The 25,825-nt window shown below is 36.9% G+C and overlaps 1 protein-coding gene across 3 annotated transcripts in view; it reads right to left on the bottom strand.

Moving 5' to 3' along the window:
• The window catches only part of LOC121725854, a 257,313-nt gene extending 240,844 nt beyond the window's left edge, over nt 1-16,469 (bottom strand). For all 3 annotated transcript variants that reach the window (XM_042112979.1, XM_042112981.1, XM_042112980.1), the window contains exon 1: nt 16,356-16,469. The gene's annotated coding sequence lies outside the window, so the exon portion shown is untranslated. The remainder of the gene's footprint in view (nt 1-16,355) is intronic.
• Between the last annotated feature and the right edge of the window lie 9,356 nt (nt 16,470-25,825).

Below are 25,825 nucleotides of genomic sequence, written 5' to 3'. Positions count from 1 at the left end.
GTGAAACACAAATGCCAAGTATCAATTGCCAGCGATAAACAGAGAGCACTGAGCTAGGTATATATTAAGCTGAAAATAAATCTAGACTTGCACAAGCGCTTCCAGATTTATCTTGAGTACTCCTGCATTATGAGGATACCTGAAGAGTAACGATGTTTGAAACAACGCGAAGTTTAGTTAACTGTACACTACAGTTCTTACTTATATTCGATGCACGTTAAATTAATAATATCTATGGGCGCTTCACACTACGTCAGTCTGGCCCCGTGGTAAGTACCTGAAGGACTTGTGTTACCGGTGCTAGACAACGAAAATATATTTAACACTTTTATACCATACATATATTTAAGATTTTTACTATATTATGATACACATATTTAATCCACACCCATGACCTGACTTTTTTTTTATTAAATAAGGGGGCAAACGAGCAAACGGGTCACCTGATGGTAAGCAACTGCCGTCGCCCATGGACACTCGCAACATCAGAAGAGCTGCAGGTGCGTTGCCGGCCCTTTAAGAGGGAATACGCTCTTTTCTTGAAGGTTTGCCGGTCGTATAGGTCCGGAAATACTACTGGTGACAGTTCGTTCCAGATTTTTACAGTGCGCGGCAGAAAGTTACGCAAAAACACACTATGGAAGACTGCCACTCATCAAGGTGATGAGGATGGTATGTTTTTCGCGTGGGACGATGGCGAAAAGTTGCAGGTGGTATGATTCCGAACAATTCCTCAGAGCACTACCCGTGATTATAGAGGATGCAGAGTGAAGCTACATCTCAGCGTAATTCCAAGGGTTCCAAGCTGTTTGAAACACTATGGCAGTCAACAATTCGAGCGGCCCTTCGCTGGATACGATCCAGAGGGAGCAGTTGGTATTTTGGCGCCCCTGCCCAGAGGTGAGAACAATATTCCCTATGAGGCCGAACCTGCGCCTTGTAGAGTTGTAGGCGTTGGTCCGGACTGAAGTACTGTCTCGCTCTGTTAAGAACACCAAGCTTCTTCGAGGCTAATTTGGCCTAGATGATATCGGAACTGGACTTCGCTCGATATGTTGACGCCAAGTATCTCAATGCTAGGGGAGATTGTTAAAGATGTGCCCTCGAAACGAGGATATACGACCATTGGTGACTTGACAAACAGGAACTTTGAAAACTTTTTGTTCCGTCGGCGGGATTCGAACCCGCGATCCCCGGCTTGAGCTACCAACAGTCCACCGACTGAGCCACAGAGGTCGTCAAATATTAGATACGTTATGTTCTCTGGGTAATAATAACATAATATCAGATAATATTCTGTGAGCAATATTCGTCGATAATAATATTTAGTTTTAAATAATTGCAATAAGCCACTAAATTTACAGCACTTTAATATTTGTTCAAATGGCTAAGTGCAAACTTACGTGAATAAAGTATAAACTAAGGCACATAACACAAGGTAATCCTTGCTCGGAAGAGTATATCAAAATCTGTATGTCAGTGCAGTTCCTAACACCGCATGACTAGGACGTGTCGCATCAATTGCTTTGCGCGTTGTACGATTCGCATACCGGTTACCGTCGGTGCGCTCGCGCGCCACCGCGCGTTATCGTGCCGTTAGGTACTGAATACTGATCTGATCCATATGCAAAATGAGTGAGAACGTAGTTCAAGAGGATGAGGAGATCGCGGATAATATTAGTGTGGGAGGCAGACAGTATGAATATAGAAGATATTATAGATGGCGATTTGCACCAATTCAATAATGAGGAAAATATACAGAATTTCGAAGAGAACAGTTCGATTCAAGAGGAAGATTGGACAGAAGTTAGAAGAGGGAAAAAGAGGAAAACTGAGAAGATAAACATTAGTATTACGAGTAAAGAAAGTATATTGCCTAAACAGTTTGCACTGGCTCGATTATTTCTTGCGGAAAATATAGTAGGTATACACCGAGTTAAATATGTTAACGCTTTTAAAGTTATTGTGAGCTTCGACGACGAGTATGATGCAGAAAAACTGATTTCATGCCAAAGTTTCCAGGAAAAAGGCTGGAGAATTCAAAAGACCTATGAAGTTAATGTGTCCTACGACATAATAAGAGATATTGACATAGATTTACCTGATTCAGAATTATTGGAATGCATTAAAAGTTGTAATACGGAGTGCCAAGTTTTATCTGTAAAAATATTAAATCGCAGAATTCCAGAGTCGGGGTGGCAACAGTGTGAATCTGTTCGTATTTGTTTTAAGGGTAGCTCCTTACCACCTGTTATTAAGATTTTTAATTTGAGTGTAGCAGTGGAACCTTTCGTTTTTCCCGTAACGCAATGCTCCCGGTGTTGGCGTTTTGGACACACGATAAAACTTTGCCCCTCACTTAAAATATTTTGCCCCAAATGTGGTGAAAATCACCCCAACTGCGAGACAACTACTTATAAGTGTATAAATTGTAAGGGCAACCATATGTCCCTAGTTAAATCGTGCCCGGCTTACCTAAAGGAAAAGAAGATTCGAGAGCTGATGGCGGAATTTAAACATAAGGAGCATAACATAGATGCGCGGGACGATCGTTGTCAGCTGCACTGCGTGGTCTCGGTAGCGATCATCCCCACTTTGCTCAGAATGTGGAATCGTGGAAGACGTTTATCATTTATTATTGGAATGTGTCCGGAATGAAGACATAAGATATCAGATTGTAAGGAAAATTGAAAATTTTATGTATACTGGAACTTGCAACTGCATTCTGGCTTATCACCTGTCAAATAAAGCTAAAGAAATTTATAAGATGGTTAGGATAGCACTTAATAGACGTGCAATAGATTAAAATTGTTGTTCTAATGGAGCGACATAGTCAATGTTGATTAAGCTCCCTAAATAAAGAAAAAAAAATATGTATGTCCATCTGTAAGTCAGTTCCCTTATTGATATTAGATCCATGAGTTTCGGGAAAAGATATGTTATTCTATAACTCGTTATTTTTTAGATATATGTACTACTTAATAAATACAATATTTGTAATATTCTAATGATTCATTATAGTTTGTATAAAAATATGAGATCTTTGATACTTATGTACAACTTAATACCTACAATAACAGACATTTTAACGATATTTTTACCCCTGTATTACCCCTGATGTATTCCCTGCACTATTTTTACGCAACGATTAATTCCTGTCTACCGTTAGTAATTCTAGCTCGCTAGGTGCGTCTAGGTCAGGTGGAGTCATCATTCACCATAAAACTACTGGTATTATGTTTGTGTGGTACGTAAGTGTCCAGTTTTGTAACGGCTGCACTGCAGAGGAATGAGTACCGTCAGATAAATTGATTTGGCGTAAATGGCGTATCAAATAAAACTTATTCATAATCCATCGTGTGGGCTTGAAGTCCGAGGAAATTACGTAGGCCCACCTATCTATGAATCAATGTATTTTATAGTTCAATCGTTTGACAAAAACTTTACCGAAAAGTTTTTATAAAAAACAAATTATGTATTGATAATAATATAAGTTATACCTCTATGATATATCCTTCTTATGTTAATATGGACAACTTTTTTAAAATATGAATAATATTAAGGTATGTTGTTGATTTAAGTCCTAATAGCGGAACAAGGCATAAAATATAAAACATTGTAATAATTGTGCCTTGTGATTTTGATTATAAAAGCAATAATTATTTTTTACACTCAATATTAATTGCTCCTTCTCTATATACTCTTATTTCGAAGTATTACGAAACCGATTTAAATAGGTAAGTGTATTGAATGTATATATTATGTATAATACATTTAATCAGATCGCTTAAGGAAAAAAGAACGCGGAAACAGTCGTAGTTTCCTTTTTCCCCGCAGAAGTTTCTTGAGTCGCTATTTCTGTTTAAAGACCACTTTATAGATTGATTTTGTTTTTTGGTGTTATAAAATAAACGTATTTATTTCTATAATAAACGAAGTAAAATAGAAACGTTGTTAAAAATAAAGTACTATATTATTATAGAAACATGTTTTTGAGATGAATGTAATATTTTTATCAATTTATCGAGGGGTAAAAACTAAAATTGTTAAACTCGCATCAAGTATTTGCTTTTCATTAGGTGACCCGTTTGCTCGTATACCCCCTTATTTTAAAAGACACGTGTCCTAATAGAAAATTCGTCGACCAAATCCCTCTTTAGTTGTACCGCGCGGCGAAATGAATGCCGCCATTTCATTATCACTTCCGTCGCATTTAATGGCTAAATACTGTTCAACTATAAAACTAAATAAACCTGAAAAGCCCTAGTTCAATACCTTCACGCCCGGGGCGCGACATAACACCTTTTTCAATCTCCTCCCACATAACGCACTAGTTCCTAACCTGTGGTCCGCAGACCCCTGGGGGTCCACGAGTACATGTATGGGGGTCCGTGGTAACACCTCTGGACCATAATAAAGAAAAATATTTTATTTCCGAATAGGTTACGAAGTAACTCTTTCTGGACAGTCAACAATGCCTACCACCAGTTCAGGAACTAACCCAGCGTAAGAAACTCACACGGGGCCACTTTTTAACAAAAACAATTGAGAATATTTAAAAAATATATGTTATTAACAATAAATTAATCTAATATATAAAAATAAGTCAGGTTTTCCTTCCTGGGCCTGTAGACAAGTGGCAAAGCGCTAAACGCTAACGTTACAAAAAGCGCTACAAAATGTATGCGATTTGACATAAGTCATCGCTTCGCTAGCGAATACTAATGTCAAATCCATACATTTTGTAGCGCTAGCCTTAACGTTAGCGTTTTGCCACTTGTCTACGGGGGCTGACGCTGTAACTCTAGAACGCACGAACCGATTTCCACGGTTTTGCATTCGTTGGAAAAGTCTCGGGCTCCGTGAGGTCTATAGAAAAAATAATTCAGAAAAAACTTCAAGAGAAAAGCAGGAAAACAGGGAAAATTATTTTTACTCAAAACAAAATTTTCCGGGACAGCTAGTTTAATCTATAAATGTCTCATTTAAAACAACAACACCAACCTTCACATTATTTTATTTTTTTCATAATAAACAGAAGAACCTATTTCGTATGTGTAAAAAATGCCTAATCCGAGGTTCTATTCGTGAAAAGTGTCCATATTTAGTAGGGGTACGCGGCTGAAAAACGTTGGGAAACACTGCACTAGTTCGCCATCAAACTGCCGGAGTATCCGCACCTCGGGCGAAAAGGTCCGAACAAAAATATCAACTCACACCCTGATTTATAAAATATCTAACTCGGATTTTTTCAACCTCTTCTTCTTTACTTTACGGCAAAGCGAATGAAATATTAATGAAGGCTATTGCTTGTAAGTTTAATACAGCAATATTATTAGTTTTTTGTTCATTAGATATATTATTGATATTTAATGTTCCGTAAACAAAAAATAATATTATGTCACAACTTTGGTTATCGTTGATTGCCTATATTGATAAGTATTTTTAAAAACAGCTGATTAAAGCAAAACTAACTTTCATGACGAAGAACATCTTCAAAAGCAGACTTGACACTAAAACATGTTTAAGTGATTTCATCATAAATAACTCTAAAACATATTATAAATACCGTATTTACCTGGAGCTTTTAGTATTAATTTTCATATTTTATATTTGCTTTTTAATTGAGCTTATGAATAAATTCCTCGGCACTTTATACCTCTTCAATATAAAAGCTCGAAATGGGTTAAACGGCACTTATAATAATTAAATTAAATGCCATTTATCATTTAACCAAATCGTCATTAATCTTTTCATTATGTCTCCACTTCCAGAACAATCCGTTTATTATAATTGATATTCAATTATATCAATTATAATATATAATATATTGGAGAATTAATTACAAATTATTCTTAATATTTATGACACTCGCAAAATTATTATAATTGGAAAGGCAATAGCGTGTAAATAGCTAAATTGCCTGCGGGATAATACAAAGTTCTCAAAAAAAGACACTCCGGAATCCGTATCATGCCCGACTAACCTGTTCCATAGTCAGCAGAGGGTGCTCCTCAAGCAATTGCAGTAGCAGCAAGCCCGTTGGATCTTGTAGGAGCAAGATGATTGTCTTCTGTAGCGCGTGGTCCGCTCCGGAGCGTAGCTGAAGTACTCTTGAATTTTGATACACTTTGGTCGGCCGACCACACAAAAGGTTCACAGCGATTATATTGAAAAACCAAAAGGGAAAGAAACTTGAAATTCCAGCTGAATTAAGCCTTTTCAAGGAAAAATTATCAGAACAAAATTTTCTCGAATACCATCAAGACCGGTCGGCGGCGAAAAGCGGCCAGCAAACTCTTGTCATCTGTCAAGTGTCAAATATATGTCTTCTTCGTCTTCTTCCGACAGTGGTGAATTGTCATATTATGTTAAAGGTTCATCCAACGGTTGATGAACAGAAACTCCCAAACTGAGCTACATCCCAACAGTAGAAATCAAACACAACACAAATCCAGAGTGTAATTTGAGAACTTATTATTTAATTATTAAGGAAATTAAGGAAATATAAAATATTAAATTATAACAAAATTAAGTGCACAACCAATAATTATTTTGATTTAATATTTATCATCGTATAATATAATACAACCCCTTAAGAGGGCGACAAACCCATTGTTGATTTTATAGTTCATTTATAACTTGAAAAAAGTTCCGAATTGTTTCATTCTCTAAAAATAGATACTACATTATATTTCCAAGAATTGATCTGAGCAGAAACACGATATCTTAAATTTTTGTCGTTAGAAAAAAATCACAAAAATGCACCTAATTTTCACGAATTTTTCATATATTTAAACTTTTTAATCGGGACTTAACGCGACTTATTTAAGTAGTAATGCTACTACGAGTACATACTTTTTCTCGACGTTTCGGCCGTGTTGCAACGGCCGTGGTCACGAGGGGACACGGCCGAAACGTCGAGAAAAAGTATGTACTCGTAGTAGCATTACTACTTAAATAAGTCGCGTTAAGTCCCGATTAAAAAGTTTAATTATAATGCAACGCGAAAGTTTAAAATGTTATTTTTCATATATTGCCATAACCGTGCATTAGACACTGACCTGGCGGATTTCTAAAATGTTGTATATATTTTATCGAGTTATTAAGAGGGCGACTAACCCAAAAAAATCAAATATCGTCCTTCTCTTCACACTCAAGCCGTCTTTCATATGCCAGGTAAAAAGGACGACGCGGATTCATTGCCAAATTAGTTTTTTCTCAGTAACTCGATAAATATACTATCCGCTAGGTCAGTTTCTCAATGATAGAATTTTATACAATGTGTCAAAATATTACATTATAAATGAAAACTTCGTAAAAATTAGATGCATCTTTGTGATTTTTTCCTATCGAGAAAATTTTAAAATATCGTGTTTTTGCTCAATTTGAATTATTAGAAATTAATTGTAAATAAAACAATTCGGGGCTTATTTTCAAGTATAAAAGTGAATTATAAAATCGTAAATTTTGGGTTAGTCGCCCCCTTAAAAAAACTAACCTGACGATGATTCCGCGTCATCCTTTTTCACCTGGCATATGAAAGACGGGCGTGAGTGTGAAGAGAGAAGGACGATGTTTGATTTTTTGGGTTAGTCGCCCTCTTAACCTACAATAATATTGAACAATCATATTTTATTGTACAATTTGTTAGACAATGAGATTGTAAGGCACGCGATGTTCAATATTAGCCTTATTCCGTCAATAATATTGCACAATACGTGATATTGCACAATAAAATTTATCGTCTAAGGGCCCGCTAAGTCGGCCTACTGGTTCATTCTGTCTATTTTAATATTATGCAGTAAAAGTGAGTTAAAACTATGTTGCTCATAGCCCTCAACAGCCAGTGATTCGATAATGAGTTATATTTAAAACTATAACACCTCCGTGGTCCAGTGGTTAAGAGCGTGGCTCTCCGGAGGTCGTGGGTTCGATTCCCGCGTTGGAAACATGTTATTTCCAAGTTTGTTAGGACAATGCAGGCTGATCACCTGAATGTCTGACAAGTAAGATGATCCATGCGTCGGATGGGCATGTAAAAAGTCCGTCCTGCGCCTGATCTCTCGCCAGTCGTGTCGTTCTTCCGTCCCACTGAGTTATGAGAGAAAAAGGAATAGAGAGTGCTCTTGTGTACTGCGCACACACTTGATCACTATAAAATTACTCCTGCGTAAGCCCGGGCGCGCACTAGCGGTCAGGCCGCGGCGGCGATCGAAAATATGGTGTGGCCGCTGGTCGCGTTGCAGCCAGGTACGCGTCGTCTATGGCGGTTTCATACTAAAGTATCTATCTCGATGGCCGCCGCAGCTTGGCCGCTAGTGCGCGCCCGGGCTAACTGGCCTGGTTTCAATGAAACTGGCCAGCGTCACCGAAACCGGTGTGGGAGTTATTATTATTATTATATTATTTAAAACTAGATGACGATACTGTAAATGCTAAAGTGTGTATGTCTGTTTTATGTGTCTGTTACCTCTTCGAGCCCAAACTGCACCTATTTGCAGAAATTAGGGATGGAGATGCTTTGAGTCTCGGGAATTCTTTTAATCCGGAACAGTGTACGGTTTCTGAGCGATAAATATATTTTATCTAGTAAAATATATTAATTAAAATAATAATAACTCACTTAATATCTGTCTCACATCATCATTCCACAGAAGAAAGCAACAAGAAAACAAAAGACGCATAACTCCCCCCGCACCGAAACACCTCAATTTAACATTGTACATCGTTCAGCTTAAATGACGACGCCCACATCCCGTCTGTGCTTTGTGCTCAGTTTTGTCACATTTTACTGTCTTTGTGAATGTAAACAATAGGTGTGCTTGGCTAAAGGCACACAACAGATGTTAAGGTTTTTTCACAAATTCAAATATACAAGATAACGCCCGCCACTCCGTTGTGCCAAAATTCGATTATTGCGCGGAAGCCGCATATTTTTCCGGGACAAAAACTGATTTCTAGGAAGGTGGCCTACGTAACATGGCCGCGACTGATATTCTCGTCGCAATATTTCTACGATGTTAAAATGTCATAACAAATATAATATTATAAAGTATATAAGTATATAAAACTCAAAGGTGACTGACTGACATGGTGATCACGGATCGGGCTGAAATTTTGCATGCAGGTAGATGTTATGACGTAGGCATCTGCTAAGAAAGGATTTTGATAAATTCCAACCCCAAGAGGTTAAAATAGGGGATGAAAGTTTGTATATAATAATACTTCTTAACGCGAGCGAAGCCGCGGGCAAAGGCTCGTTGCATATAAGTTGAGGACTAAATAGTAGAAAGTTTAAGGTTACACGTGAACTGTTATTTCGTAATATTTAGTAAAAGATTTTACGTCTTTTCTTTTAGTAGAAAACAAAAGAAAACTTATGATTTACGTAAAATTGTTAAACAGTGCACCATCTTCTTAGAAATGAAAACTTTAGGATTTTAGAACATGAAACGTGATAGCATTTTAATTTATAATTATAACACAATTAAAATATTTTGTGGTTTGAAAAATTCTACAGTCAAAAAATTCCGACCATTTTGTTTTTTTTTTAATTAGGTGGCACGCGGCAAAAGGCACACGTTCGCTTTATTTCGTTGTGCTAACTTTATTAAAGTTACCAGTGCGGTTGACAAAATAGGTAAGTAATAAAAATGTAATTACTAACGAAATATAAAATAAATCAAACGTTTACAGGCAAGGGATGAACCCCTGTTCATCCCTATTAAAAGAAGCTGCTTTGATTTGTAATATTATGTAGTGATAGTGAGTAGAGCATGGGAGCCCCCCTGAAATATTTAATTTATTTTATTTGTATACTACAAATAAAATAAATTAAATATTGTTGTTATAGCGGCAACAGATATACACAATCTGTGAAAATTTCAGAAGTCTAGCTATAGCGGTTCTTGAGTTACGGCCTGGAGACACACAGACAGACAGACGGACAGACATCGAAGTCTCAGTAATAGGGTCCCGTTTTTACCCTTTGGGTAACCCTAAAAAACTACCTCACTACGTCAATAGGCTCAAACATTTCCATCTCGATTCACTGCTTGTGCAATGTGCATCGCAAATATCATGAATTAGTTTTGCTACACAAGCTTCTGACTGGTGCTACTGATAACAATATAAGTACTAATAAGTAAAATTTATTAGTCTATATTAGTCTCTACGTCTTCCATACGTGGGAGAGCCATGCTTCGGCACGAATGGGCCGGCTCGACCGGAGAAATACCACGTTCTCACAGAAAACCGGCGTGAAACAGCGCCTGCGCTGTGTTTCGCCGAGTGAGTGAGTTTACCGGCGGCCCAATCCCCTACCCTATTCCCTTCCCTACCCTCCCCTATTCCCTTCCCTTCCCATCCCTCCCCTTCTCTATTACCCTATTCCCTCTTAAAAGGCCGGCAACGCACCTGCAGCTCTTCTGATGCTGCGAGTGTCCATGAGCGACGGAAGTTGCTTTCCATCAGGTGACCCGTTTGCTCGTTTGCCCCCTTATTTCATAAAAAAAAAAAGAAAACAATTATAAACCCTTTAATGTCAAATTTGCAAGAACCAACCTGGGCCATTAACTCATTAGGCACCACTCAGAAGATTGTGTAGACGCTTTATCCAACTGTCCCAATATTTGTAGGTATATTTTCCGACAAACTAAGTGCATTCAAATGTAAATTAAAACAACCTTTAAGTGATAATATAGTCAATGCGATTAATTAATTCCGCATATAATATTGTTTCCCCGATCACAATAATAATATTATTTTCGTTATGCATTGTAAGAAAATTCCAATAATAGTTAAAAAGTTTTTTATTTAGTTTATGAGAAGTGATTGTTTCTTTTTTTTCAATTTTATTTTTTTTGTCTCCTACTATATAACATAATATTGTTAATTAATAATAATCATTTCATTCACAATATTTCATTTCATTTCATCCCAGCAAAGAATGTTGTATTTCACCTTTCATTGGAACACATATTTTAATTCATTAAAAAAACTCATCTGAATTATGTTGTATCTGTTGGTGAATCAATAAATAATTACGGTGGCAATATGACGTATTGACTAACAATCGTTGTATAATTATTATACAGTACAATCTAGATAGCCTAATGTTTCATGGATAGGTAATTGTGTTTTAGGCATAGACTAGAGACTGAGCATAGGTCTCTATCCCATCGTGAAATGCAGCACAGTGTAAAAGAGCCCTTTTGAGAATGAAGGCAATATTTGTCTTTAAGATCAGCCTTTCTCAAGCTCCATGGAACCCTGGGCCTCTGCAAAGCTTGGAGACAAATCATTCAAAAGCAGAACACATTTTGAGATCCGTCCAAAATTTACTTCTTTAAAGTTTTGAGAACCGCTGGTTTAGACCATACAATTCTTACCTACAAGACAGAGATAGGTTTTGGCCGCACTGTCACTCATAAGATCACTCTCTCTCTTTCTAGTAAGTGGTCAATTCCATGTATGTATTGCTCAGTGACTTTCCTCAGTCTATAGATTTAGATATAGACGCATTATACTCGCAGAGAAGAAAGGTGATCCTACCCAAATGGGGCAATTTCGGTAACATTCATTTTGAGGGTGTGTGGCAATAATAATAATTAGGGTTTAACATGAACCATAATTTAATGTAACTGTTTTTTAGGGTTCATTAGTCAACAAGGAATCCTTATTTATAATTTCGGTCTGTCCGTCCGTCTGTCCGTCTATCTGTCCGCAGTTTTGCTCAGACACTATAGGGCCTTTAGGCTACAAAGCCGTTCCTAATTCAGGACGAATGCAAATCTTAATGACGCCGACAAAATGGTACTTTAAATATAAAATACTAGATGACGCCCGCAACTCCGTTGCGCCAAAACTCGTTTATCGCGCGGGAACCGTACATTTTTTCGGGATAAAAAGTATCCTATTGTTATGATTTACCTAATTCAGTACTTAGTTTATTGTTTTTAGAATACTAAATTATTGTAACTTAACTATTTTTGACTAAATTAGATGGTAGTTTTAATATTTAAATCTGGCCACACTGACAACGTGCCATCTGCATCCCAAGGCTACGTTCACTTCACTTGGAGTGGGGGTTGACGGGTAAAAATTGTGTATAAATACCCCAAGAGCGCAGTATGATGCGAATTTTGACGGAAGAACAATTGTAAGAGGAATCTCTGCCCGAAAGTGTACCACTGTATAATATTGTAGAATAAATGTATTTGAAAGTCATCATGCAGTTTCTTATCACTATGTCCTTTTCCGGGACTCAAAGTATCTCCAGTCTCGGTCCAGCGGTTTGGGCGTGAAGAGCTAACAGACAGACAAGCAGACAGACAGACACACTTTCGCATTTATATTAGTATGGAAGTATGGATTTAATTTTTTTATGGTACCTCCCCTACGCATCGTGCGGGGGTGATTTTTTTTTCGCGTCTAGCCCACCGAGGGTGTCAGTGGATAGGTTTTTAAAAATAATAAGAGCTAATAATTAATTGATAATTTTCCAATTTAGGGATCCATTTGTGAAATATGAAGTTTCAAATTGGAAAAAATCGTTCTACCAGCCTACCTATTATACGCCAACGAGATATCTCACTCTCGAGATAATAAAATTTTGACATTATGAGACGAGTGGTTACTCGTCTCATAATGTCAAAATCTCGACATTATCTCGACAAAACTCTATAAAAATATGTTATTTCGATGATAGATCTACGCGAGAAAAAATGTTTGTCATGCTAGGGTCAATAGACATGAAGGAACAAACCATCAAACATCGAGAAAACATGTAGAGTGAGATATCTCGTTGGCGTATGCTAGGTAGGCTGGTAAACGGTTGCTTCTGGAAATGTAAAAAAAATTACGAGGATATGAAATATGTTAAATTTAAAAGGATAACTATCACGGCTAAGAAGACTTCATAAGTTATTGGGTAATAGTCGATCAACTAAAAAAAATATTCGGAGGTTTAAAGGAACTTTTTGTTCAAATTCCTTTGAACGCTGAGATGACGTTGTTAGTAGTGTAAAATACGTTATAAATATATATTCATTGACCATACAAAAATTATCAAAAACTAGCGGTACCTACTACGGAACCCTATGTTGCGATTGGCCCGACACGCACTTGGCCAGTTTTATTGTATTGAAGATTATGCTGTCAAATGTCAGCCTTTTAATTATGAGTTTGAGAAACTTTTAAGTAGCTCGTACCCTCTTAGGAATACAAATATTACTTTGTAGTTTGTACACAGCTTCTCTGCTATACAATATGCTTGCTTGTCTAGCCAATTGGAAAATACACGTGAGTCACGTGACGTGACACACAAAAGCAACGAAGATTGAATAATTTTACACTGCTTAAATACATTATATATCAGTAAAAGGAATTAAGTATAGGGACTAGCGCAACATACGAAGTTTTTTATTGAGATTCATATCTAACTCACTGGTCATACATCCTTCACCTTTAAATATCTAAGAAGTTACCTCTTTATTTGACCACCATTACGTCCAAAGGCTATTTTGGAAAGGAAATTATCGTTACAGACATTTCAGTTGAGGCTAAAAGCCTTTGACAGCAAATCCCAAATCAAGCTTCGTCAATACTGAGCTGAGCCTCTCGTCCGATTTCACAGAAAATATTCAGCTGAGGGCTTCGATCAAATATTTCTGGCTGAGGGCCTAATGCCGTACGTACAGTTCTGTCAAAGGAAATAAACGATTCGCAGTTTGATAGGGATAACAATTAATATTATGGAGTTTTCATTGTCACTTTTAGGGTTCCATACCCAAAGTGTAAAAACGGGACTTCGTTGCCTGTCCGTCTGTCTGTCTGTCTGTCGCCAGGCTGTATCTCAAGAACCGCTATAGCTATACTTCGAAAATTTTAACAGATTATGTATATCTGTTGCCACTATAACAACAAATACTAAAAACAAAATAAAATTAATATTTAAGGGGGCTTCCATACAACAAACGTGATTTCTAGGGAGGGGGGAGAGGGAGGGGGTGGACCCCCCTGACTCCTCCCTAAAGTTAGGAAATCAGTAGTTACCACGAAAAAAATTTTTGAGGTTATGTTCAATAAAACAACCAAATTAGTGGACTTACGACCAAATTAGTCTTTTTTGAGTGTGGGCAAACTCAGTTCTATGACTAATATTGTAAATATACAGCTCCGGTGCAGCATCAATTATGATAAGTTAGAATTATAATGTAACAATTTTAAACCTGCGATTATCTGCGAGAAAAAGGGTTTCAACGGAAAACTGTACAATCGCACGTGGAACTGCGGGAAAACGCTATCCAATTATTACTAAACAAACAAAATTTTGAAATGATTAGTAGTTGTACATAAATATAATAACAAATATTAGTACTCAATTTAGGTATATTAACGATATATTTACAATTTTATTACTAATAATTATACAATATATTCCAAAAACAAGAAGCACATGAAAATACTAAATATTTAGTAAATTCCACCATCTTTATCAAGTAATCATGTCACAAGTTATGTAAATTGGGAACTATCGTGTATCGTTTTCGGCTGTCCCAGTCCCTTTCATAATAAGGTTACAACAAATTAGATTATGAAGCCCGCCCAGATGGACTTAGTTAAGATCGACTCATAAGTAATAGAGCCCGGGTTAGTAAAGAAAAAGAGGCTTAAAAAAAGTAGAACGGAAAATAATGCTTTTGTTTTGAGTAACATAGGTTTTTGACCGACTTCCAAACCAATGAAAATGTTAGTAAAGAGAAAAGGCCGTTCAAAAACTAAAACTAAAAGTAACCAGTTGGTTTAAGTAAAATAGGATTAAGCCAAAATAGAGGAAGTACTAAGTTCGGATGTGTTTATTTTATAACAAACTAGCTGTCCCGGTACATGTTGTTTTGCCATAAAATGATTTTCCCAGTTTTCCTGCTTTTCTCTTGAAGTTTTTCTGATTATTTTTTCTATAGACCTCACAGAGCCTGACACCTTTCCAATGAATGCGAAACCGTTGAAATCGGTTCGTGCGTTCTAGAGTTATAGCGTCTGGAAGGAAAATCCGACTTATTTTATTAACCCCCGACAAAAAAGAGGGGTGTTATATATATTAGATTTAACTTACCAATAAAATTTTAAATAATCGGTAAATGGTAAAAGTTAAAAGATATTAATTTTCTTTCAAACGAATGCGAAACCGTTGAAATCGGTTCGTGCGTTCTAGAGTTATAGCGTCTGGAAGGAAAATCCGACTTATTTTATTAACCCCCGACAAAAAAGAGGGGTGTTATATATATTAGATTTAACTTACCAATAAAATTTTAAATAATCGGTAAATGGTAAAAGTTAAATGATATTAATTTTAATATACTACCCACATTTTACAGCTTATTATAAATGTTTAATTAATAGTTTCTGTGAAAGAACGAAGGCCTTTAATTAATCCTACTAATATTATTATAAAGGCTAAAGTTTATAATAATAAAGCTTTATAATAAAAAAAGAAAACTTTATAATAATAAAGCTTATAAATCAGAAGAACACATAAGCTACGATTATAACCGACTTTCAAAATGGAGGAAAAATGTTCGTTTTTATGTTCAACGATTACTCCGCCGCTTGCAAAACGATTTTCAAAATTTTTCTTTCGGTGTATAGGTTATCATACCAATTTGGTACCGTATTCATAAAAGTGGTGACCTGATGAAGGGATCCATAAGTAATCGACGGAACTCCTCAAATTTTATAAGGAAGTATGTAGTGACTTCGGTTTTGTGAGCAAGCAGCATAATATGTTTAGAACATATTATGCTGCTAACGAGTAAGATTTTAAACCAAGGTATACCATGGTTCGGAAGGTGGTCAGAGAACTCCTGACTCTTTATAGATACAAGTTTCAGCGTTGTTTTAAGAACGGAAAGTATATGCTACTATGCAAATTACATTCATCATCATCATCATCGTCATCACTGCCATAAACCATGTATCCGATTTGACCATAAGTATTATTGGTACTTTATTTCGTAGTCTTTTATTATATATCATTTAAACCGCGGATGCCCGCGGATGCACCGCGGGGCACAGCTTTTAAAATATTACTTATTAAAGTGACGAAATATATTTTAATCTCATAATTATTATTACCTAAAGGTTGACTGGTAGAGAATACCATCTGGCATTAAGTCTATGTACCAACATTGTGCAAAAAGCATAAATGAATAATTTACCTGATAGCACCTTTAAATATTTTTATTAAAAATTACTAAAATATAAATGCCACCCCACCAATTTTAACCACTATTTTGTACGTACCAAAAACTGGGTTATAATTCTAACAACACCACCATCACCAGACTCACCTGTACAATCACATAACAATCCCACACTCACTCACACAACACCGTCACAGTCCACTTAAACTTCACAGAAAGACGTAGAAAGTCGCGTAAGGGCGACGCGACCTCACCCCAAGAGCATCAGCGCACGACTGACTGATACACCGTATATTAGACTACGGACTGTTTTATATCACCTCTAAAACAACCTTATGCTGACGAATAAAGGGTCATAGATGTACAACCCGGAGGTAATACAACAGCGAATGGACTACTACTACACTGCGGTGTCCGCGTATTGTTTATTTATGAAATGTGTACCTTAATTAATTAGCAATTTTCACTCACGGTTTTCATTATGAACATGTGCCAAGTGTCCCAATTTGCGCCTGGCAACCAACTTGTAGCACTATTGTGGTAAAGTTTCTATATTTTGTTCTATCTTAGCATTGACTTATAACTATTTGCTTTAACATATAAAAACGTCTGAGCACACGTGATGTTATTAAATGTAAGTAGAATTTTAGTACTCGGCTTCTTTATCTTTTGGTTGGGGTTTATAATATTATTCTATACAAACGTCAAAATGTTTACCAAACTACATTGCTATTGTAAATCTATTATAATCTAATGGCACTTCACAATAATTATAATAATAATAGGTCCACATTGAATATATAACTGGCGTCTTTTTTCAAGTCGGTTTTAAATATGTGATGTCTCTTACACGTGGATTCTAAAGGGGGTGACAGACGTGCGAGTAAATAAGTAGTAGTAAGTAAGCGGTCATATTATTATGGCTCTTAATCGCCTGTGTGTCACCTAAAGTTCGCGTACTTAAAGATTGCCGCGCAAGTTCGCTGTCTTGGAATTCTACTCGTAGTCGGCTCGTACGTCTGGCAAGACTGCAAGCCGCGAGCTTGGGGACTTGGTAATCCAGAGTGAGCCATTCCCGTGTGTCACCGACGTCGAGCCGAGTTCGCGATCGTAAAACCCGCGTGCTTTAAGAGGATACACCAGGGGCGAGAGAAATTGAAAATAGGTATTTGAAAATGTATTGCTGTCTCACCAATCTCAAGTCTCCCACCGCAGAGCGCGATAGAGGCAACACGACAAAAGTTCTAATAAAAGAACAGAAAATCTTCGATTCATTGTCCGCTGATTCCTTCTCCAAAACTTAACCGATTTAAATACTTTTTTCATTAAGAATTAAAACAAGGCCTGAACTGTGTTCCTATGTTTTATTTTTTTTTGTATATTTTAGTCAGTTTTGTTTTCTGGGTGTTTGAACACAGAGGAAAATCTTGCCATTTTTTTGGGTTTTTGGACGTTCTTATCTTTTTTAATAATAAAATTATGAAAAAAAGAAAACATACGGACATGCTAATAGCGGCCATAGATATTCAAGAAAAAAATCATAACTCTACCGGCATTATCCAGGGAGGAAACAGGGGACAGCGTTTGTATAGAAAAACGGCGGTGTGGAATCCTCTTAAGTTCGTACGTCTATCAGGCCTTTTAATAAAGGCGAGTCATTGATTTTTACCTCCCATACCAAGCACATGAAAAACTTTGGGTAGATCCTCCCTCTGAAGTTAAGAACAATAATTGAAATTTACTTCTCACAATATTATTATAAGTAACACGCTGAGAAATTTGTGGGTAAAATATTATTATATCAAAAGTATGCGCCGAATAATATTAAGTCTACGTACTTTCACATATTTCACATAATATTGTACGTGCTGAATTGTATTTTAAATCTGCCTACTTTTACATTTCTTATTTGGTTGAAAGTTTTTTCAAACACCGGGATTTGGACATTCAAGTGGTCAAGGCTGAACGATTTATATTGATGAGGTCAATATAAATATATTCGGTCAATATAAATATAAACACACCGGCAAAATTAGAGGAACATTACAAAATTTTAATTTTTTTTTAATTGTTCACTGATTTTTATATATTTATTTATTTATTTACTAATTGATTATTAAAAAAATAATTTTATGTAAATTTAGGGCATAAAAACGTGAAAAAAATCAGCAAAAATCAAAAAATTAAGAAAATCTTTGAAATTTCAGTAGTAAGTTTTAAAGATAAATTCTTCATTTTTATTAAAGAAATGCCATGTTAAAAGCGTGTAATGCCTTCTATGGATCTCAAGAGGGCCTGGTTACGCCATTCCATGCTTACATTTTAATTGTCAAGCATTGCCTGTGGGATATTCTCCTACTCCTCCAATAGCGCCAACTCGAGCTCCTGGACACATTTTGGAGCTGGAGTTTTAACTCGTACCGTTCACCCATTGATGTGCCACACGTCTTCAATCGGATCCACATCCGTAGACCACGCTGGCCTCTCCACCTGAGCTAAGCCAGCATTGTTTAGGTAATAATGCCCGATTTTCTTACTCTATGGACGCACATAAAATTGAAATTACTACCTAAAACTGTGTAAAAGGCACACCATGCAGTTTCAGGATGTCGGTGCTATAGCCCTGTACTGTCAAAGTACCATCATCTCTAATCATCAGCTCCATGCGGGCTCCAAATCATATGCAACTCCAAATCATTACGAAGCCTGCATGATAGGCCACTGTTTCCGGTAAGTTTGATGGCCTGTAGCTTTCCTTATGATTTATCCACATTCTTTATCGCCTGTCAATACAATGTACACAGAATATGCTCCCATCACTGTACAGCACACGATTTCACTCACTTGTCTAATTTTGATGTTCACGCGCAAATCTTAGCCTGGCTCTTCGGTGTCCTGTCTCAAGTTTTGGTGTACTTGCTGGCACTTTTGAGTTTAATTTAACTTCTTTGAATCTTCTTCTTACTGTACAATCACTTACACGTTCATCTTGGACCTGTTCCGACAGGTTTCGTGTCTGCATAGCAGTTTGAGGTCGATTTCTTAAGTTTTGTTTCCTTACAAAATGGTCATCCTGAACCATTGTCACCCGATATCTGCCTTGTTCTCGTCTCCGAACGTAAGATCCAGTCTCTCTGAAGCGTTGAAAGTTACGATGAACCACGGAAGCCGACACACCTAAGGCCTGACTGACCGAACGGTAGGTGTGACCTTTCTCTATCGTGGTTACAGCTCTAGCTGGGAAATCACTAATTTTGTATCTAAGCAATGTGTTCTTCCAAAAACCAAACAATCAAATGAGCTGAGCATACCTTGCACCCCGCTAAAACGCCATTCTTATCAGGAACACTTACAACGTCAATAATCGAAAAACACTTATTAGGGCATAATTGCTATAAAAACCTGTCAACTTGCCAGTTTTGTTCAATATTTTATTTCTTGAATGAGCTTTGAAGCTATAAAAAAGGCTTTCAGACAGCCCGACCCACTTGAGTTCAAGTTTTGGCCCTTTTTACCTATGTTCCGCTAATTTTGCCAGTGTGTGTATTCGGTACTGGCAGCTCAAGCTTCTATTGACATAATATTATAAACACAGTCAAGACTGGGGTAATAGTTTTTTATTTATTTATATTTTATTACAGCTAATAGTATACTAATTATACATTATTCTATTCTATTCTATTCTAATTAGCCGTTTGTGTCCCACTGCTGGGCAAAGGCCTCCCCTCTTTCCTTCCACACGTCTCTATCCTTTGCTGTGTTTGGCCACTCTTTATCAACAGCGTCTAGTTCGTCGCGCCACCTTTTCTTGGGTCTGCCCCTGTTTCGCCGACCTTTCGGTAGCCACTCCGTAACTAGACGCGCCCATCTGTCCGGGTGCATGCGGGCGACGTGCCCTGCCCAGCTCCACTTTAGACCAGCAGCTTTTCTACCCACATCCATTATTCTTGTCTTGGAGCGCAGAGTGGTGTTTCGAATTATACATTATACCATATAAAAATGATGTGCCATCAGAGACATTGCTTCGTAGAGCCTTACAAATGATGGCGGACCTAGGTAATTTGGTCGAGTTGTTTAGTGAATACTTAAGGCCCTGTATTCCCAGAAACGGACGATTTTCAAGATTTAAAAGTGACAGGAGACATAAAAATATAGTAATTTAAATTCTGAAAAAAATATATGTGTTAGTTAAGGATCTAACACAGTGGAATTTATATTCCATTACACAATATCATGAACTTTACTCGAAAGAAAAAAATCCCAAAGTTACCTCTTCTTTTAACGAAATTGCCATACTATGTCCAAATTATTTGGAATTTTCAGATAATTTTTGTACTGAATTAAAGACAAAGAATATATCTAGGGCGTTTCATTTTTTTGACTCGATTTAATTGATGTAAGTATAAAAACGACGATCAAAAAACTATAAAATTGCAGGCGCAAAGGATTGGCTGGTACGCTTTCAGTCACAAAGTCCGTTTCTGGGAATACAGACCCTTAAGTCGGGCGATCTTGATGTCGTAGTCGGATTGTATAATCCGCCGTATTATATTACAGCTAGCTTTTTTCAAAAACAGGGCCGTTTTGAAATGCGGCGGTTCGATGATTAGCCGGATTGAATGCAGCTAAATAAAAAACCTCCGGAATGTGTTCGGCATCATAATTATGTCGTTTAACACGGCTAGCCGTAATGTAATAAAGCAAGATATTTAGTCGCCACTTTATATTTTTAATTCCTATTTTCAACACTCGTGGTGCTGCCTGTGACTTATCAACATCAATGGCGTTGGAAACAGAAAGTGTGTTAGTAAATTTAAAAGTTTTGAGTGAATTAAACAAAAAAAAGTTAATTTAAAACAATTTCTAATGTAATATTAAGGAATTTCTATTCTTTCCAATGTGCAAGTATGTTTACCCTACAATTTCTGTTGCAGTGCGATGCGGCTAAACGTGGACCGCCCTATTGAAGAATGTATCGCAATGAAAATCCGGCTAATCGTTGAACCATCGCATTTCAAAACGGCCCTGTTTTTGATAACAGCAAGCCGTAATGTAATACGGCGGATTATACAATTGGACTGCGACATTGACATAACCTGACCAAACAACGTAGGTCCAAGGTCCGCACCATTAAAATAATATTAACATTTGCTATAATATGTAACCTAAAGCCAGCATTAAATTTTTTTATAAACTTTTTGCTCTAAGTACAATTAAATAGCTAATTCCAGATGTCAGCTATTACAGTACCAACCAGAACAATTAGTTGGCGGAATTGTGACCCGTTCGGGAATATTCCGTCACGTGTGGTCGAGCCGCAGAGTCCACGTGCACGGAAACGTGATCCCGAACAAGTTTCCTATTCCGATGTCACAAAAAACAGGAGAACACAAGAATCAATTATTCATTGTGATGATTTACATAAAAAAATTTGAAAATCGGTTCACAAACGGCGGAGTAGTGGTCGAACATACAAAAAAAATAATTTCCACAGCCGAATATATACCCTCCTCGTTTTTTGGAAGTCGGTTAAAAAGTTTATCTCTTCTATATACCATAGTCTATACTTTACTCGGCGAAACATGGCGGTAGCGGTCATTGACATTTTTAGTCTAGGCGCTAAATGAAAAATGCCGCTCTGTATTTAGAATATTTAAGAATAAAATTGACCTCTTATAAATACACAGATTATTACAGATCGGAAAACCCCTTGGTAACGCTTAGAATGATAATCCCAAACTTTTTATGAGTTCGAACTTCGAACACTTCGAAGTGATATGCTTCACATTCAGTTCACATCATAAACTTATAATGCACAGTATATTATAAGTTTATAGTTCACATCGAGTATACGTTTCTAATTTTTCAAAGGTATGTACGTTTCTAATTTTTTTTCTATTTTGTCAGATGTGACAACACTCACTCAAAATTCGTGACTGATGGTTGCATGAAGCAAAAATCAAGATATCCAGATTTTCGTCAATCAACTTTATGCAACCGTCTGTCACGCTCTTACACGGTAGGTTATCCATCAGTTACAGCCATGACTGTGGTAAAACTGACAGCAAAACCTACCGTGTAATGGATGCCTTAGGCGGCACCAGCATGAACAAAAATTTTATTCGACGTTTGACTACGTTTGTGTCAATATAATATTCTGACGTGTTTTCAACTTGTCGGATTTTGGTCGAATTTTTATTGTATGTGTTAGTAGGGGCGCTACTATCACATACAATAAAAATTCGACTGATACGTCCTCTGCGTAATATCCCTGTCGTCAATATAATTTTTGAAATTTAGTCTGCAAGTCTTCATTATCACAATTGGCCCTCTCTAATTAGCGACTTCAAAAACGGCCTATTACAGACAAAACTTCAAAAGTTGTGATTAGTGGAGTCGGCTCGGGGGGCAATTGTTTCACAATGGCCCTTGTTCCCTCGCCATTTGACTCCACATCTCGCGGGCAATCGGCCGAGCATAATGAACTAACTTTGCCCACAATTCAACTTTGGACCTATTACGTATGCTGATAACAATCGAAGTCATCTGGGGGAAGAGTACTAAGGCCCGTATTTTTGGTCAGTACTAAAGATGCGACCTCAAAACGCGGTTCGGCTCTGTGATTGGTCGAAATTTTGACAGCCATCCAATCACAGAGCCTGAACCGTGTCTTGAGACCGAAATGCATATTGTGTACTGGCCAAAAATACGGGCCTTAATCTGACGTAACTTGCAAATGGCCGCTTAATCGCTATCGGTTGTAGAAACTAGTATTAGTTCCAAGTACTCCCACTACTACTATCAGCGCCAATATGGCGACTTTCAAACCTCATTTTTACGTCAAATTTAGTTCTCTTCCCCCGCTTCAAATAGGCACAAAACCAGCAGTCATTTCAAAGGGTATCGTAAGTTCAGCGTACTTGAATAATGGAGGTCAGTGACCTAGGTACACATTTTCAATACATTTGCAATACTTAGGTGACGGTATCAGTCTGACGTTATATGACAGTTCGAAAGGAACCAAATTTAAAACGGTAATATAATAGTTACGTTTCCTTAGTTTTTATAATTCGTAGATTATTATATTATATTATTTATTTGATAGCCTTACGACTAACAGCTAACCTATAAAATATGAATATTTTCAGAATCTTTTCAGCATAAGTACATAAATCCACCAATATGTTTGTGGTTTCATAATGCTATCATGTTTGTATTGCAGGGGATTTCCGCCACATATTTTAATATCTGTGTCTACCAGTCGTCCGCTTTTGAAATAGTAAAAGTTGGTTTTATGTTATCATATTTGTTTTAATATAATCCACCCACACATACGCATGCTATTTTTTGCTCTTGACGATTTTGAGAAATCGCAAATGATGTTAAAACCTAATCGAAATCATGAGTGGACTAAGTACTTAATTAAAACTTTGAAAACTATCGTTTAGTTGCATATTGGAGGCTTTAGAACCGGAAAAAAAATTAATCAAAAAATGTGGATTCGATATAAAGCTAGATATTAGATAATATACTAGGTAGACTAGAAGAAGTAGGCAAGTTACAATGTTAATTCAAATTATAGGAAAAAAATTGTAATTACTATTAATTGTAAAATATTAGTAACCCATTTTTCATCCACTCATGTCTTCAATTATAAAGCACAGCCTAAATGTTGATCTTTATTTATGCTGATATCGCATTGCAGACGCAAAGACTTCCGCGTTGCGGCAGGACAACATCTTATTTTTGAAATTTTGTAGAAAACAACAAGAACGAGTATTTTTTGATACAGCATTCTTCTAAATAATCGGCCAAGTGCGAGTTGGACTCGCGCACGAAGGGTTTCGTACCATTATAGAGCAAAAATAGTATGTGCCCCCCTTAATTATTTATTTTATTTAAATTTAATTATTAAAGTACAAATATAATTAAGAATATTGTGAGTATCTAAAGTGCCAACTTGCTACCATTATTGATAACGAACACAAAAGGCCAAAAAAATCACGTTTATTGTATGGGAACCCCCCTTTAATATGTATTTTATTTTGTTTTTAGTATTTGTTGTTATAGCGGCAACAGATATACACAACCTGTGAAAATTTCAAAAGTCTAGCTATAGCGGTTCTTGAGATACAGCCTGGAGACAGACAGACGGACGGACAGACAGACATCGAAGTCTTAGGCCGTGTTCACACCAAACCGACTGTGAGCCGCCGAATGTGAGCGAACTTTACGCCAGTTATTGTATTTCCATACATAATATTCAGTTTTTCGTTCACACCTAACTGACAATACGCCATTACGCTAGGCGTAGGCGCGGTCATTCGATACCGTGTATTTTCACGTCCACACTGGGGCTCACAGAGAGCCTACTCATATTCGGCGGCGTATAGTCAGTTTCGTCTGAACACGCGCTTAGTAATAGGGTCCCTTTTTTACACTTTGGGTACGGAACCCTAAAAAACGGAGACGATGATGATACACGCCAAGTAGACGCCAAGATATGCAAATGGCGGTAAATCGTTTCTTTATTGGCGGGCCATTGTGGCGGGAAGCCGCTAATGTCCCGCTAGTTCCCGCCAAAACTTCCATCGCCTTTGATCTCCGCCACAAAGGAAACGCCATTATAGGCGTACACGGGTTACCCTAAACTTATCAAACGCGCCAAAACGCAAATCTAAGTCAATATAAACAAACCTTTTATGGTTTGCTTTGATATTGATTCCAGTTATATTTGGCTGAATACTAAACATTCAGTAGTGAAAATTCTTATTTCAATGCCTTTATTATATAAGTTTGTACATAATATAGTTCATAATAATAGTTCTATATAATCAGTACTACTTAGTACCCAGTTAGTACTCAAGTATATAGGCACATTAAGAAATCTTACACATTTATTAAAAAGGTTTTCTTTTCCAAAAAAAAGAAGAATTGTTTCTCTTTCGATTTGTTTTGGCGTCATTTTGAATAGTTAATAAAATTTACTAAGTTGAGGTTTATTTTACGGAATATTGCTAAAAATAATAATATTATGTACCTATATTAGTAAATTTTAAGTAATTTTGAATTTCACATACGAGTACCTAGTGCTTTCAACATGTTGCATCCATATTGTGCCCACAGTCCATATACTCGCAATATCCTTGTATGTATAAATTTTTATTCAAATATACGTGCTTAATAAATTTTTGATTTTTAGGGTTCCGTAGCCAAATGGCAAAAAACGGAACCCTTATAGATTCGTCATGTCTGTCTGTCTGTCTGTCCGTCCGTCCGTATATCACAGCCACTTTTCTCCGACACTATAAGAGACATACTAATGAAACTCGGTAAGTAGATGTAGTCTGTTAACCGCTTTAAGATTTTGATACAAAAACGGAAAAATTATTAAAAATTTTAGGGGTCCCCATCAACGCAACTGCAACAATTTTTTTTTTCATCTAACCTATGCGTGTGGAGTATATCTGTCTGTCTGTCTGTCTGTGTGTCTGTCTGTCTGTCTGTCTGTCTGTCTGTCTGTCTGTCTGTTGTCTGTTGTCTGTTGTCTGTCCGTCTGTCCGTCTGTCCGTCTGTCCGTCTGTCCGTCTGTCCGTCTGTCCGTCTGTCCGTCTGTC

Source organism: Aricia agestis, chromosome 4 (genome assembly GCF_905147365.1).
Source record: "Aricia agestis chromosome 4, ilAriAges1.1, whole genome shotgun sequence".
Classification (NCBI taxonomy): Eukaryota; Metazoa; Arthropoda; class Insecta; order Lepidoptera; family Lycaenidae; genus Aricia; species Aricia agestis.
Note: the sequence above shows the minus strand (reverse complement) of the source record. Positions and strands in the feature narration are given on the sequence as shown.